The following is a 16,202-nucleotide window of genomic DNA, read 5'->3' as shown; positions in this document are numbered from 1 at the left end:
CAGACCAACGTGTTGGCGATCGGCCTCGTGTTCTCTTGCCTTCGGTATTGCCAACAATGACCAATTTTTCCAGATTGCTATCCTCTCTTCGTATGACGTGACCGAAATATGACAGTATGCGTTGCAGACATATGCAGTAGGTCTACTTACTACCCATAGGATATTTGACTACTTGTCCAATCAGTTTCTTTTTCGGAACTGTTAAAACGATTTTCTACTATGGAATTTATATGAAACACTAGCATGTGACGTCAATCAAATTACCTACTCTTTATAGTTTTATACGGGTTTCAAAATAGAAATTGTGATTAAAAATAACTGCTGTCTACGTTTCTCTATGAATCTTCTGGTGCTTTATTTCTTGCATGGTGTAAAATAATTTGTTTTAAATACATGCAAATACCCACTTGTATGGGACCCGGATATGTCCTTAAACTACGTCCAAGACCACCGGTGGACGGGCAGCAGCGTCCCTCAAATTCGGTGTACTCGACTGCGATCGCCAACCCGCCTGCCAACCGTGGCGATTATGGCATTCACCCCCCATTTTAGCATTGGGCGTCTTGTGGCTGAGATGATGATGATGATGATGATGATGATGATGATGATGATGATGATGACCCTATTGTATTATATACTGCCTCAAATGTCAAACGCGATGTGGGTTGTAAGTACCTCGCTGCCCCGATTGTTGATATTTCGGTCAAACAGATCACTGTGTTATGTCTTTCCTGTAGACATGCACAAGAGTTAAGGGCTGTAAAGATTAATTTTCTTATTTAACCCTTATCCACGTGAAAAGGTCCTCCTTTTCTTTAGAGAACTATGATAAAATCATTGCTTACATGCCCACAAGCTGTTAACTATTGCCCACAGGAGAGAAAAATGTGCTGTTCGCGATAACACACTAGTTTTCTCTCCTGTGGGCAATAGTTAACAGCTTGTGGGCATGTAAGTAATGATTTTATCATAGTTCTTTAAATAAAAGGAGGAGATTTTCACGTGGATAAGGGTTAAATAAGAAAATTAACCTTTATAGCCCTTAACTCTTGTGTATGTCTACAGGAAAGACATAACACAGTGATCTGTTTGACCCATTTGCGACAATAATGTCGCGCTGCAATATTACCGCAGTAGCTGCGGTCGGAATCCGAACGTCACATTCACGGTCTAGCGTCTGTCTGCTAATTCGTCTGAATTCGATTTAAGTATGTCTAATATTTGACAAATGACAAATCGCTGGCCCAATAATACAGGGTTCAGTACGGTTACCATCAGTTTGTCACTGACATAAACGCCGTCGAGAGCGTAATTTACTTTCTATACATCCCGTTTGCACTAATATGCGAGTGCGAGCGAGATGTATAGAAAGTAAATTACGTTCTCGACGGCGTTTATGTCAGTGACAAACTGATGGTAACCGTACTGTTTCACGAACCGAAGTGTTTATCCCTTCAAGTGGCGCCACCGAAAACGCGAAAAGTAGTCAAGTGGCGGGGCCCCGGTGGGTGGTCAGCGCAGATTAAGAAAATTTTACAAAATCGTCGATTTAAGCTTTTCTATGTTTGAAATATATGTATATAATATATGTAATATTAAATCACATATTGTTAGAATCAGCGTTATATATGCTATTTGAATATAGCAATTAAATTATTCTAATGTTTATACATTTGGCCAGAGGTAATCAAACTCCGGAAGAATGACAGTTTTCCAGCTTCCTTGTTAAAAATGACTACCACCATAAAACTAATTGATTATTGGAGGTAATTGCTATTTAATTATCAAAGGAAGACTTTTATCTTTAAGATTAAATCAATAAAAAAAAACCTAAGATACAATTTCTTTTACAAAACAACCTCTTAAAAACTCGACCTCGGACTAGGCGGTCGCTCCCGAATCAATGGTCCTCACCAAAAAATTTAATACCATGTGTTTTTGTGTTTCTTATGGTATGCTATCCTTCTCTAACTCGCTACCTAATTTTGGGCGCTAGAAGAGCGTAACTATACTTAAATGCGTTCAATTTCACCTCTAAATACGTCAACACCTCATTAGCCACTCACTGGTGGATGACAGTTTACTGATTTTCGCATCGACCATTCACGGGTTGACCGCCACTTGAAGGGTTATCGAACTGATATTTCAACTTTGTCATAGTGACATTAAGTCAAATTTCAACTACCTTGAAAATATAACATAGAACCCTGTAATATTGGGCCAGCGAAATACTTATATAAAAGAAAGCTAAACCAAAATGTGGGAAAATATTTACAAGCGATAGTTATTTATTAGCAAACTGACTCATTACAACGATTGTCACCTCAAAAGTATGTAAATGCGCATTTTCTGATGGCGATATGGTACCTACATGTATTAAATGTCATTATTATTTAAGATTGTGATTGATTTATGAGTGGATTACTGCGTGAGTAGGTACGTGACTACTGCATGGTACCAAATGGTACCTACCTACTACTGGAAAGCGCATCACCACAAAGAAAAACAGTTTTCATAGTGCAATGTTATAGTACATTGTGCAACGAGGGCGGTAAGTGAAATATTGCAAACGAAGTCTTCAGATTCACGACAGCCGCAGGCTAGAGTGCAAGCTGCCGGCGTATTATGGATGGCTTTATCCACGTGATAAAATAACTGTCACTTTTTACCACCGTGGGATAGAAAATGACGGACACCGTTTTATCACACTGTCACGTAGACAAGAACGACCATCATATCCGTACTGATGCGGTATAAACGGCATAATATTTTCATAGAAATTTTACATTTGTGATGACATTGCTATACTTTGTCATTACACATGCCATGCAGTTAGATCAGTCCGACTCTACTGTCGCAGTTAAATAAGTTTATTGTGAACAAGTATGTTTCATCGGGTTACACAGGTCAATGTCGCTTAATGATTGTTATTGACATTGTCAGCGTTGTATGCGCGAGCTCTTTGACAAAGCGATAGACCGATAAATAACGCAAAAAAGGCGGAGTTAATGCCAATGGCACTCTCCTGCAGCTAGAGCAGTGGTGGGCAAACTTTCTTCATGGGTGGCCAGAAAGTTAAGAAAATTTAAGTGGAGGGCCAGAATTGTAGCCAAAATTTATTTTGATTTGTGATAAATTGATAATCGTGGGCCAATGCCACATACTAATTATTTCATAGGACCGGCGGCGGGCCGGATAAAATCCATTCGCGGGCCGCAGATGGCCCGCGGGCCGTACTTTGCCCACCACTGAGCTAGAGGAATGCGTTTTTTGTTAGAGGTATCTGTCTTCGGAACTATTTTCTAATTTGCGAACACAAATGCATTTTTATTCTTCAAAATAAATATTTAAGTGTAACGGCTTAGAGGTTGATGCTATACATATTACATAGTTATGTAAAAACATTTTCATCACACTTGCTCGTAAAAGGTGTTAATTAATACATAATACCTACGCGATGCGGTCCGTAAATCCTAAATTTCGACTTAGGGCTGTATTGTACGAAATTAAACTGCGGTTCCACCAGAGATGTGCTAGAATGGAATGCGTAGCGAGGGATAGGTATGTTTGTTAAGAAAAAATTGTCACATCAACGCTCAGCGTGCAGTGCTTCTATTGGTTCTTAACAAACACATCCCTCGCTACGCATCATCGCTCATCTCTGGTGGAAACGCAGCCTAGGCAGAAGTTTAATTAATTTCCCTTTTTGTACAATTCACACTCGTTCGTAAATTCTTGTTTACCGCCCTTAATATGTGTATTACAACATTGTGATGTACTAATACAACTTTTCATCTCTTTCACGACGAGAGCTCGAATGGTAAGTGATGACGTCACAGGCTCGGCGTCTTCGTCAGGAAGTCGGCGTTTAGCACGTCCGGCGGCGCCGACAACGCCGCGCGAACGTTTTAAGGGAATATTGAGTCTCTTACAAAAGTACAGGCACAATCACAAAATTCACAAATATGCAATGCATACCGTAAAATGGGGTCGAGGAGAGTCGGGTTATGAATGGGGAGAGAAGGGATGACAGTTTTTAAAGGCTATTGCTACCTAAATAATGTATTCCTATTACAAATGGAGCTATAGTAATATTCATAATAAAAAAAATCGACTCAACAACGTTTCAAAATCACCTTTTGTATGAAATCCCATCTCACCCCAACTACGAGGGACTACGGAATGAGGAGGGATTTTGTGTTTATCGTTAAAGTTATGAAATGGAACTACCTAAAATCATAAAAAAACTAAAATACAAACGACCGGAACATTTATAAATAAAAGTAAGTTTGTATAAAATGTAAAAATAAAATGTTATCGAGGTTTGAATGTCAGTTTTGTCCCTACTCACCCCATTATACGGTACATATTTTAATTTACTACCATAAACCTCATGTCATTGTTTGAGCAAAGTTTAATTACAATCCAACATCTACGTGTTAAAACTATTAAAACTCCGTTTGCATGATGGGAAGGTGAAATTCAGCCGAGCTTGCTGCGGACTCTTAAGGCCCCTATACATATTGGGCCAGCGTGGGCCAGACTGGGGGACGCATTTATGCGTTAGAGGGAGCAAGTGATATTGCTATCTCATTGTACCGCATGGCTGCGTCCCTTGGACTGGCCTGCGTTGGCCCAATATGTACAGGGGCCTTTAAGTAAGGTGTGTGAAGCGTTTACGACGTAGACATTAATGATCCCATCACACGTCACGATCACGAGACAGTGATAACACCCGACCGAATTAAGGACACGTCCTGTGGCCCTAAGACAACAGTTTAACGTTATGGACAAACAAGCCTTTACTTAGATTAGTCACACTATGCCCAGATGTCCATACATAATATACTTACGTAACCCCTTATTCATAAAACTTTACGGGCCTGATTTAGTTAAAATATTCGAGAGCTCGGTAGCTTTGCTCGAAAAACATATAAAAACTCAAAAATGCGCGTTTTCGCAGAGATAAGACCTAGCTAGATCGATTTTTCGCCCCCAAAAACCTCCATATAGCAAATTTCATCTTTCGTTAGAGCCGTTTCCGAGAAGCCCGACATATGTAGGTAAATAAATAGATATTTATACAAGAACTGCTCGTTTAAAGGCATAATTTAAGATTATGTTTTATCCCATTTTTACAAATAAATAAGTCAAAATGACAGAGGAAGACAAACGATTCATAGATAATAGGGTATTATACTGTATTTAAAATAAATTATTTTACACCATGCATGAAATAAAGCACCAGATAATTATTAGAAAAACACAGCTAGGAGTTTTTTTTAAACACAAGTTCTATCTAATAAATCGGATAGAAATATAAAAAGTAGGTGAGTTGACCGTGACGTCACGATGTAATGTTTCATGTAAATTCCATATTAGCAAATCGTTTTGACAGTTCTAAAAAAGTAACTGATTTGACTAGTAGGAAAATACCCTATTCAGGCCAGTAACGCGTTTATGAATAACGTCATTAGACTCTGACCATCTTACCTTTGCACAAACTTGGTACCTAGTAAGAATACATGCATACTATCCCTATAAGCTCCATACTTGACGTAGCAGTTGTAGCACTTGGCATGCAAACTTAGCGTGGTCCGATTCTAACACTGCTCCCACGGCTAACAACCACACCAAACATTGGAAATCTCATTCATTATATTTTTTCATTATTTAGTCGACGACCTCTTCTCCATACAAACGTAGACCCCATTTTCCTTCCTGGATATTGACATAATCGAAAATATTTATAGTTAAGTAAGTTCGACACGCAGGTACTATGGGCTCTAAAGCTGGATAATACAAAATTACATGAAACAGGCCTAGAGTTAATTATTAATTAATATAATACCAACAATGTAGACAAAGACTAATGAGAATTCTCAGACTATTCCGTCTGACAAACCATGAATTGTCAGCGATAATAATAACCCTCTTTAAACAGGTAAGCCTTTGTGCTAAGGCACAGACAAAACATCCTCCAGACTGAGCATAGTCGCGCTACCCCCTCTGCCCCGCATACGGTAAATTTACTCCATGTTCGAGTCGAAAGTGTCTTTGTGTGACGTCCGTGAACTAATTCGTCGTTTGAGGGTGGATTTCAGCACAAAAAATTTCACCATACAAAAAATTAATTTTTTTAAATGTTTAATTTAACACGATTCTAGCTGGGTAAAGTAATGGGGGGCTGTATATTGAGGATATGTATGGTATTTATACAATCATTTGTGGCTTATATTTGAAGTTATCGCTTTCGGAAAATAAAAACGCAAGATGGTGATGACAACCATGGTATGGTAATGACTCTTTTATAGACGGTAATGACACTGCATGTACGGTAATGACGATTTGGGAACTAATTTACATATGTATTAAAAACGTATTAAAAAAACAAAAACTTTTTTTAATTGTAAGACTTTAGAACTTTAATAAACATTACAAATAACATGTTTTTGAACATAAGACTAGCTACATAAATTATTTTTAGAAAATTATAAAAAATACATTTTATTCATATAAATAAATATATAACAAGTATTTTTATTGTATAATTTTAAATAATTTAGGTTCCGAAATAGGCAATTTATGTATTCATTTATTTTTTTGGGTTTTTTCAATGTTAAATCATATTAACAATATTGTACTCTTATTATCAGTTTAAACCCGCATCTTCTTTTATCTACTGCATAACTTGGTATTTATGTCATATTATAAAATTACTGGCTTACCAATGAGCTTAATTTTTATGATATATTACTTTTTTTTGATAGTTTGATTAATTGCACAAGTTTGTATTTTTGTTGTTTTATTAATTAACTTTAAAAATAGCTATAATGATTTAAATCCATATATATGTTGGTTAATAGCTAAACATTAATATATAATCAGTGTTTTATAAGTTGCAAGACCCCTACTTGTAATGCATGTCATAAGTTACAAAATGTTAGGTATTGAGTCCGGTGACTACCCAATGGTATAATTATTAATTGCTGTAATTATATACATCAATTAATATAATATTATCAAAAAACATAAAGCCATCACGATAGTGAGCCAGTACCGTAGCCTATGGTCGCCTAAAACTTAATATATGTTGCTTGTTTAAATACTTTGTTTTAACACGACTAACATGCAATTACAGACTCTAAGTTGCACGATTTACATTATTAGATTATAAAAAAAAAAACATTTGTATGTTCTAAGTTCTAAATGACCTAAATTTTGCCTACTTCAGTCAAAATGTTAATTAAAAACTAAGCATCCTCTAGTGTGAAAGAAATAGTTATATCTTCTTCTACATTTATTCTACATTTATAAGGTAGACATTATATAGTGTTAGAAGACATAGAGAACGTTTTTCAAACATACAGCTTAATTTCATAATGAATTATAGCAAAATAACTAGAAAAGTTTCTGAGAACCGTCATCACCATACACATGAAATCATCACCGGTCGTCATTTTTTCCCGGTGATGATGGGTATGGTGTTGACGATTTGAGAGTTTCTTGTTTTTATTTCTAGAATACGAATAATAGTAGTTAATGTCTATGCTACACAATAAACTTCATGTAGTTTGCCATTCATTTCAGTAATTATTTCTAATATATCATTTGTAACTTTTTTAAACCAAAGCATAACGGTGATGATGCTCTGTTGTGACAAACTACGTTTTACAAATTTGTTCGTAATATTTCTCACGATTCATTGATGTGACTTTATAGTGAAATCATTTTTGGCATTCTATACTAAAGTGAAAAATAGGGCAAGGACCTTTAGCGGTATTTCGTTGTTCATACACCGAGATAAGCTCACATTGACATTACCATGACGGTGTTGACGAATATTCGTGACAAAATTTTAAATATTTTTAAATGTACTTTCTCGGTGAAGGAATTATTGCATATTTTTTCATGTGTTAAACAACAACATGGAAAAGATATAAGTAAAAGAAAAATCGCAATCGTACGATAGGTATGCTATAATTTTCACTGCAAACAAAAAGGTTCAGATTTTTCCGGTCGACGGTGATGATTTTAGACACATAAAACATTTTATATAAAAAAAACTATTAAGTTATTGGAGATGGTAATTGAAGGAACATGAAGATAATAGTTCTTAAAAATATATAAAAAAGTTGCAACTCGCACAACCTACTAGTTTTTTTTATAAAGACCGAACCATAAGTTTTCGCTGGATTTTGAAATCCACCCTTGAACGGACCTATCACGGCACGGGATCTCGCTCACCTCGTCCCGCGCACCCCCGCATTTTTGGCAGCATCGGTTGCATGAAATAATTGCTCTAAACTCGGTCTAGAGGATTCCTAGTCTATGGCTATAGGCATATGGAATGTTAATATCAAATCTAAGCGGGCTACGATATAATAAGGTATTGGACTGCATTTAAAATAAATTATTTTACACCATGTAAGAAATAAAGCATCAGAAGATTAATAGAGAAACGTAGACAGCAGTTATATTTAGACATAATTTCTATTTTAAAACCCGTATGTAACTATAAAGAGTAGGTAATTTGATCGTGACGTCACATGCTAGTGTTTCATATAAATTCCATATTATATCGTTTCTGACAGTTCGAAAAAAGAAACTGATTTGACTAGTAGTCAAATACCCTATTACCTAAATACGTATTTAACCGTATTCAGAAGGGCTAAGATGGTCGGCTTTTTATCATTTGTCACCATGCCTGTGACGTTCTAACAAGTATGTAAGTGCGAAAGTGACGCATGACATGACAGGTGATAAAAACGCAACCATGATACCGCTGCAGGTTTGAATTTAGGGTAAGTAACAGGTGTACCGGACCGCGAACGTAGTCCGGTCAACATTATATCTTTCTCGCTCTCACTCATATAGCTGCCACAGTGTAAAGTAACAGTGGACCGACGGCTTTGATGTTTGTGTAAATGCCGACACCGCACAAGAACTCAGTAGGTTTGTCAGACTTTTACACAACTGCCCAAGACTTATTGACTTACTATAAGACACGTTAGCCCTGTAAGTAGTACCGAGCTACTAACAATGGCGATGTATGCCGCTCGGGTGTGCGCGACCCACCCCTCGCACCCCGCACGATTGTACTGTCTAGACGGCTTCGTCGAATGACTGTATTGTTTTTAGTGAGAGTCAGGATCGCGGGTGTACCTAAATAAAAATAAACAAAAAGCATACCATATTTTAGTACCTAATTTGTACTATTTGGTACCTCCTTTAAAAAAATTAGTACCTCACGGTATTAAAAGTTATTACCAAAAAACATTACACCCGCCATTCTGACAGTCAGAATGGCGGGTGTATTTTATTACGCAATGATCCCGCGATTATTGATAAATTCTATAAAAGCCAAATTTTAGTACCTTTTTAGTACTTTCATATTCAATTATAAATTGAGCCATTTTATTTGTGGTTTCCGAGTTTTACTCATTTTACACTTTACATTGCTATTACAATTTTGCAGGCGCTGTAATTTTCCACCGTATCGATTTCGTTTTTAAGAAAAAACGCTACGCTACAACTATTGTTATTACGCCAGGATTTAGTACCTTTTACGTTTAATTTGTTACCTTTTCACGATTAATCTGTTAAGTTCTATTAACTATGAAAATTACGTCTTACAAATGGCCAGGCGCCATGTCATAGAATTCTTCATATGAAAAAATTCTGCTCTTCATTGTGCTTGTAATTGTGTACCTAATACCTACTTTTAAGTATATGGTGATTAATGAAATAAAACCCGCAAATTATGTCTGTTTGTCGGTATATGACTTCTCGTCCCGTCGATGTCCTTTTTAGGGTTCCGTACCAAAAAAGTACAAAAGGAACCCTCATGGTGCGACTCTGTCCGTCTGTCCGTCTGTATGTCACATCGCTAAATATATCGAGAACTACGGAAGCTATCGATTTAAAATTTGGAATGATTATTTGTTTATGAATTTTTAATAATTATGGAAAATGCCCAATATAAAGAGGGGGCAAAATTTACAAGTCTATAGTTACTAGGTCGAGTAGGATATCATTTGAAAGCGCTCGAATTGAACATTACAAAACATTTCTTTTACACACTGAAAAATAAATTTATATTTAAAGGAAAAATGTGAAAAACAAAACTATTAAGGTCAATGTGGCCAAATCCGTCAGAGGAGTAAATCCGTCCAACAACATTTGCGACTATTCTAACAACAGTATACACTTGCTGACTCGATCGCTAAAGCAGAGAGCATATTTAATACCAGTAGTCAAAAACAGATCACAACAGTAGTCAGAAACAGCGCTCAGTCGCCAGTAAATGAAAAAAAATAACGCTATTAAAGTTCAGGTGCGCTCCGAACTTGATATCGAGCTAAGTGTGCTGCTCTGTTTTGTGAAGTTGGGATGAGACGATGTAAGTTAGGCCTTAATAATGGCTTATTTAGAATTTTAGACGATGCGAGAACTCGCATGCGAGTTTCATTACACTGCGGTTTTTGATCGGTCGGTTGAATTGGACGTAACCAACAGTCCGCAATGTAACTAAAATGCATGCGAGTTCGCGCGCAGTCTAAATCAGCCCTTAGTATGTTTATTATTGTTTGATATGCATGTTTATCGGTCTTTTTATCCATTTTACATTATAATCTCTTGGTGAGAAACCATGGGTGGTTAAAATTTGTGTTTACAAAACTATCGAGCGGACAAATCCGTCAATTACGAAACGGGAAAAATCGTCATGTGCCGGAATTTCCCTATTTCATATATTGCCAACCTTTTTTGATTTGACTCACTTAGGTAAGTATAACTCATATCATACTCATGCAGTGATGCGAGATTTTTACTGAATTGTCAAATTCCTCATATAAATTCGTGGTAGCTTTCGTACATCAATCTAAGATATCTGTGCTGTATTATTTAAAATTAAAACGTAGATTTTATTTTTAAACTTTTTTAAAGGTTTAATTTAAAAATAGGTCGGATTTGCCCCAAGAATATATTTGGGAATAAAATCTAAATTTAACCTTAAATTGAGTTCACTTAGGTTTAGTTTCGATTAAGGGTATAGTGGTATTTATGTTCACTTGACGTAAGTACCTACATGTTTGTAATACGTCACGATACAAGAAAAATCGTTGGTTGACAGAAATGCCCCAAACCCTAGGGAAAATCCGTCAACTGACATGTCTTTAAAAAAAATCATATTTAAATAACCAGCAGTACTAGGAGTTTAATATGAGTACCTTTATATAAATAAATAAAATATATAAATAATTAATATTGGGGACATCTTACACAGATCAACCTAGCCCCAAACTAAGCAAAGCTTGTACTATGGGTGCTAGGCGACGATATACATACTTATATAGATAAATACATACTTATATACATAGAAAACACCCATGACTCAGGAACAAATATTAGTGTTCATCACACAAATAAATGCCCTTACTGGGATTCGAACCCAGGACCATCGGATTCGCAGGCAGGGTCACTACCCACTAGGCCAGACTGGTCGTCTATATCTCATAGGTTAAATAAATGCTTAATCTATTACAGTGATAAGGTTTATTAAAAAGTTAATATCATCATAGTTATGACCGGCCAAAGTGAACTTAAACTATGACGGAAATGCCCTCATTGACCTTAAATCCCCCCCCCCCCCCCCCCCCCCTAAGTATCCCCGAAAAACCAACATACATACAGTGAGTATTTTAGTTACTCAACGTGTCTGAACACCAAAAATTTAGTCGAGAAAACTAGTAAGTAGGGAATGCAAATCGGTTATTTTCGGTTATTTTTTGTATGGAAATTATCGGTTATTAACCGATTTCGGTTAATAACCGATAATTTCCATACAAAAAATAAACGAAAATAACCGATTTGCATTCCCTACTAGTAAGAGTGGTGGAGTGAGGCCACGGGGAGGCTCACTCGCCAGAAAAAATAGAACAAAATGGATCCATTCGACTAATTTACTGACTAATCTACTCGACTAAATTGTTGGTTTTCAGACACGTAATACTCGCAACTCGCCACTCGACTATGTAGTCCGAACTAGGCTAGACATTGATACTCAAGGCGGTTTGTGTACAAGTGGCTTAACCGCGAAACGCAAAAATCAAAAATTCGTTATCTGCCTCTCTATCGATCGAATATGCAAGAGTGATAGAGAGGCAGAAACCGAACTTTTGATTTTCGTGTTTCGCGGTAGGCCCTGTGTTGGTGCTAGTGACGCCCTCTACGCAGAGTTTTGCGTAATATTCCCTGTGGGGTCGCTTTCCGTGCCATATTCATACTCAGACACAGCGACCTTGTCAGAAGAAAAACTGTACCAAGACGATAGAAAAACATCATGTAATAGTTAAATGAAATAATTGCTTGTATTTCTAAAAGGTATGTATTTCAATCGTATGTCTTCTTAGCAAAATCAACGGGATCCCACAAAGAAGTATATTCATCACACTAATATACCGACAAACAGACATAATTTGCGGGTTTTATTTGATTAATCAGTAATCACGATATACTTAAGAGTAGGTATAGGTACACGGTACGCGGAATTTTTTCATAGGAAGAATTCTTTGACATCGCGCCTGGCCATTTGTAAGAGGTAATTTTCATAGTTAATTGAACTTAACAGATTAAACGTGAAAAGGTAACAAATTAAACGTAAAAGGTACTAAATCCTGGCGTAATAGCAATAGTTGTAGCGTAGCGTTTTTTCTTAAAAACGAAATCGATACGGTATAAAATTGAAGCGCCTGTAAAATTGTAATAGCAATGTAAAGTGTAAAATGAGTAAAACTCGGAAACCACAAATAATGTGGCTCAATTTATAAATGAATATGAAAGTACTAAAAAGGTACTAAAATTTGTCTTTTATAGAATTTATCAATAATCGCGGGATCATTGCGTAATAAAATACACCCGCCATTCTGACTGTCACAATGGCGGGTGTAATGTTTTTTGGTGATAACTTTTAATACCGTGAGGTACTAATTTTTTTAAAGGAGGTACCAAATAGTACAAATTAGGTACTAAAATATGGTATGCTTTTTGTTTATTTTTATCTAGGTACACCCGCCATCCTGACTCTCACTGTTTTTAGACTGTGAAGCTGCGATGGGACGGCCAACTTAGCCCCTCGTCAACTTATCGTCAGTCAGTGCGAGACGCATGACACGACAGGCGATAAAAGCGCGACTAAAAGTCGACATTACGGCATGTGACATGTGACACATGATAATAGGTCTCGCTAGCCATTAGACAATTTGTCTACAATGAGGAAGCGTATCGGCTGTTCATTGGCAGGAAATTGCCATAATTGACGGCGACATCGTCGGTGTTTTCGGGAGTTAAAGGATGACTCATGTTAGACCGGGCCGGGCCCGGGCCGGAGCTTCCGGCGTTTCGTTTTCTATGGAAAGCACCACGTCACCGATCAGCCGTCATAGAAAATGACATGTCGGACGCCTCGGCCCGGGCCCGGGCCGGTCTAGCGTGAGTGATCCTTAACGGTGACCATGTATACTCTGTATCTTTAGGTACTTAAATAAAAGTAAACAAATAATTTGTAAGTTTTCAGGTAGTTATAACATTTATTGACTAACCAACCAAATACAAGATAAAGATAAAGCCATTTTAGGGTAGATTTTGTTTACTCTTTTTTAAATACCTAAAGATACAGACTAGGTAAGGAGCTTTTAGTAAAACGAAAAACATTAAAATGTTTATTCGACGACCATTTAATACAACAATCAGACAGTTATAAAAGTAATACTAGGTGTCAGAAATATGCGAAGAAACTCAACAGGCCTTTGAATGGCATCTGCCCACTTCGTCAAACGGTTTCCTTTGTCCTTTTGTTCAAATATTATTTTCTTTGCATCATCATCTTCGAGTTTGTCACCCAAGGATAAAACAGTCTTATCAACTCTGAACATATTTTTTTATTAAGTAGGTACCTATCTTAATTCGTTTGAGGGTACAAACAACATCTAATAATTGTCAATTGCAGCTGCTTATTAGAAAAAAAAACATTTAAAAACAAATAAATTAAATTAAATTTTTCGGTGAAAGCTGGAGCTTTTTTAAAAACATATTTTTATGATATTTTCATTTATTTATATTTTAATTATAAGTAATTACTCACATAAATACTTATAAATGAAGGAATACGGAAATCATATAAACCGTAAAATATATGAATGTAACCATGGCTTGGAAGAGACTCCATGTTAAGACGATTGTATCCTACCTCGAAGAGATCATGCTATTGCTTATGTGGTTGATATATCTTAGGTTCCACAGCATATTGAATAATTAAAGTTATTACCTATATACATATATATGTCGGCGATCGATCAGAAAATCCACCCGGTAATATTTTGACGGTAGTTACATTAAACCAATAGATACGAGTAAGTTCGTTAGATTGCTTCAGATGTCCGAAGAGCAAAATGTCCAGAAATAAGAGCCCCGCATAGCGGGGCTTCGTCGACTCGGGGAACGAGACAATGATTTTCACGTTTCACGATATGCGTAGGAATATCGTAAACTGGCGGTTATTATGATCGGCCGCCAATATATGTATATAAGAAATAGTAAAAAAACCCACGACAATCCCCAAATATTAAGTTTGCAGTGGTTCTACCTAATACTCTGTATATTATTAAGTTAAAACGACTGAAAGCCAGGGACAATAAAATACATAATCATAGCCAAACTTACTCATCTGCTCATATGATATTATTTTTTATTGTTCTATAATACATAGTCAATACAATGTCTTTAACTACACATTAAATTAGTTACAGGTAATAGTAATACTAGATGTTTTTCATTATAATTGAAAAGATTTGGCAAATAGATTACAAACATTATAACTATGGATAAAATAATATCGGTAAACATAGTTTTTAGTAGTTTTCGGGATTTTCAAATCACCTATCTACTTAGTATCACCATAGATTATTCTTAAAATTAAGCATCGATATGATACGATACATGATGAAACTATCTATCTCTAGAGTAGTCATAATTAATACGATTTAGAATATACCTACTGCCAGGGAGGGATTGAATTTTTTCACCGTCTGGACTGGCCTTAAGTATAAATTATATTAGGTACAACATTTAGAAGTAACTTTTCATAGTTAATTTAATCATAAAAGAATAACACTTTTTAGTATCGATTCATGTAGATACAACGAATTCTTGTCGTTATTTCATAGAAATTAGTTTTAAATAACAGAGGAACATACAAATAATAAGATATGTCTACACCAGTGCACTTTCACATTAAATTTATGTCTTTGCGACAGATGGAACCTATTCCAAGTGCTCTCTGTATTGAGCCTTCGAGCAACACTGGCTTCTGTCGCACTTCTTACTCACTACATACAAAATCCAATATGTAATAAGGACACAAATACATAGAAAATGACACACGTCAAAGACAAATCTTGCACATGCCTCAATCTCTTTTGTGTAAGTACTGTCAGCAGCAGAAGTTGCTAAGCGGGCGAAGTGTTCAAAATTACCTTGACACGCTCTTATTCTCTTAACAATAAAGTCGCGTCAAGATCATTTTGAACACCTGGCCCGCTTAGCAACTTCTGCTGCTGACTGTACGGATGAGTACAACACCCACCGCGCTAGTTGTGTGCATGCTCAGGCTCCAATTTCACCACGGTGACAGGTGCGACAATTGTAAAACATCACTGTTGCTGACGTCACAGGCATCCATGGGCTACGGTTACCGCTTACCATCGGGCGGGCCGTATTCCTGTTTGCCACCATCATTGTTTTATTTAAAAAAACTTTATTATATCGGAAATAAACAGATATTTCTCTTGCTAAGTTTATGACAATTGTCACAAGAAACACTACAATTGTCACGAAATTTCGACATATACCTCATTACCTGTCAAGAATTACCTACAATTCTTCTAAATCTTGACAATTGTCAGAAACTTCGCAAAAGAAATAATTGTTTTTTTCCGATATAATAAGGTTTTTTTTAAATAATACAATGATGGTGGCAAACAGGAATACGGCCCGCCCGATGGTAAGCGGTAACCGTAGCCCATGGATGCCTGTGACGTCAGCAACAGTGATTTTACAATTGTCGCACCTGTCACCGTGGTGAAATTGGGGCCCGTGTTACTCGAAGTATTGAGCAGTCAAACATAGACAAACATGACAGCGCA

This window comes from Cydia splendana, chromosome 14 (assembly GCF_910591565.1).
Source record: "Cydia splendana chromosome 14, ilCydSple1.2, whole genome shotgun sequence".
Lineage (NCBI taxonomy): Eukaryota > Metazoa > Arthropoda > Insecta > Lepidoptera > Tortricidae > Cydia > Cydia splendana.
The sequence above is the reverse complement of the archived record's forward strand: the minus strand, read 5'-3'. Positions refer to the sequence as shown.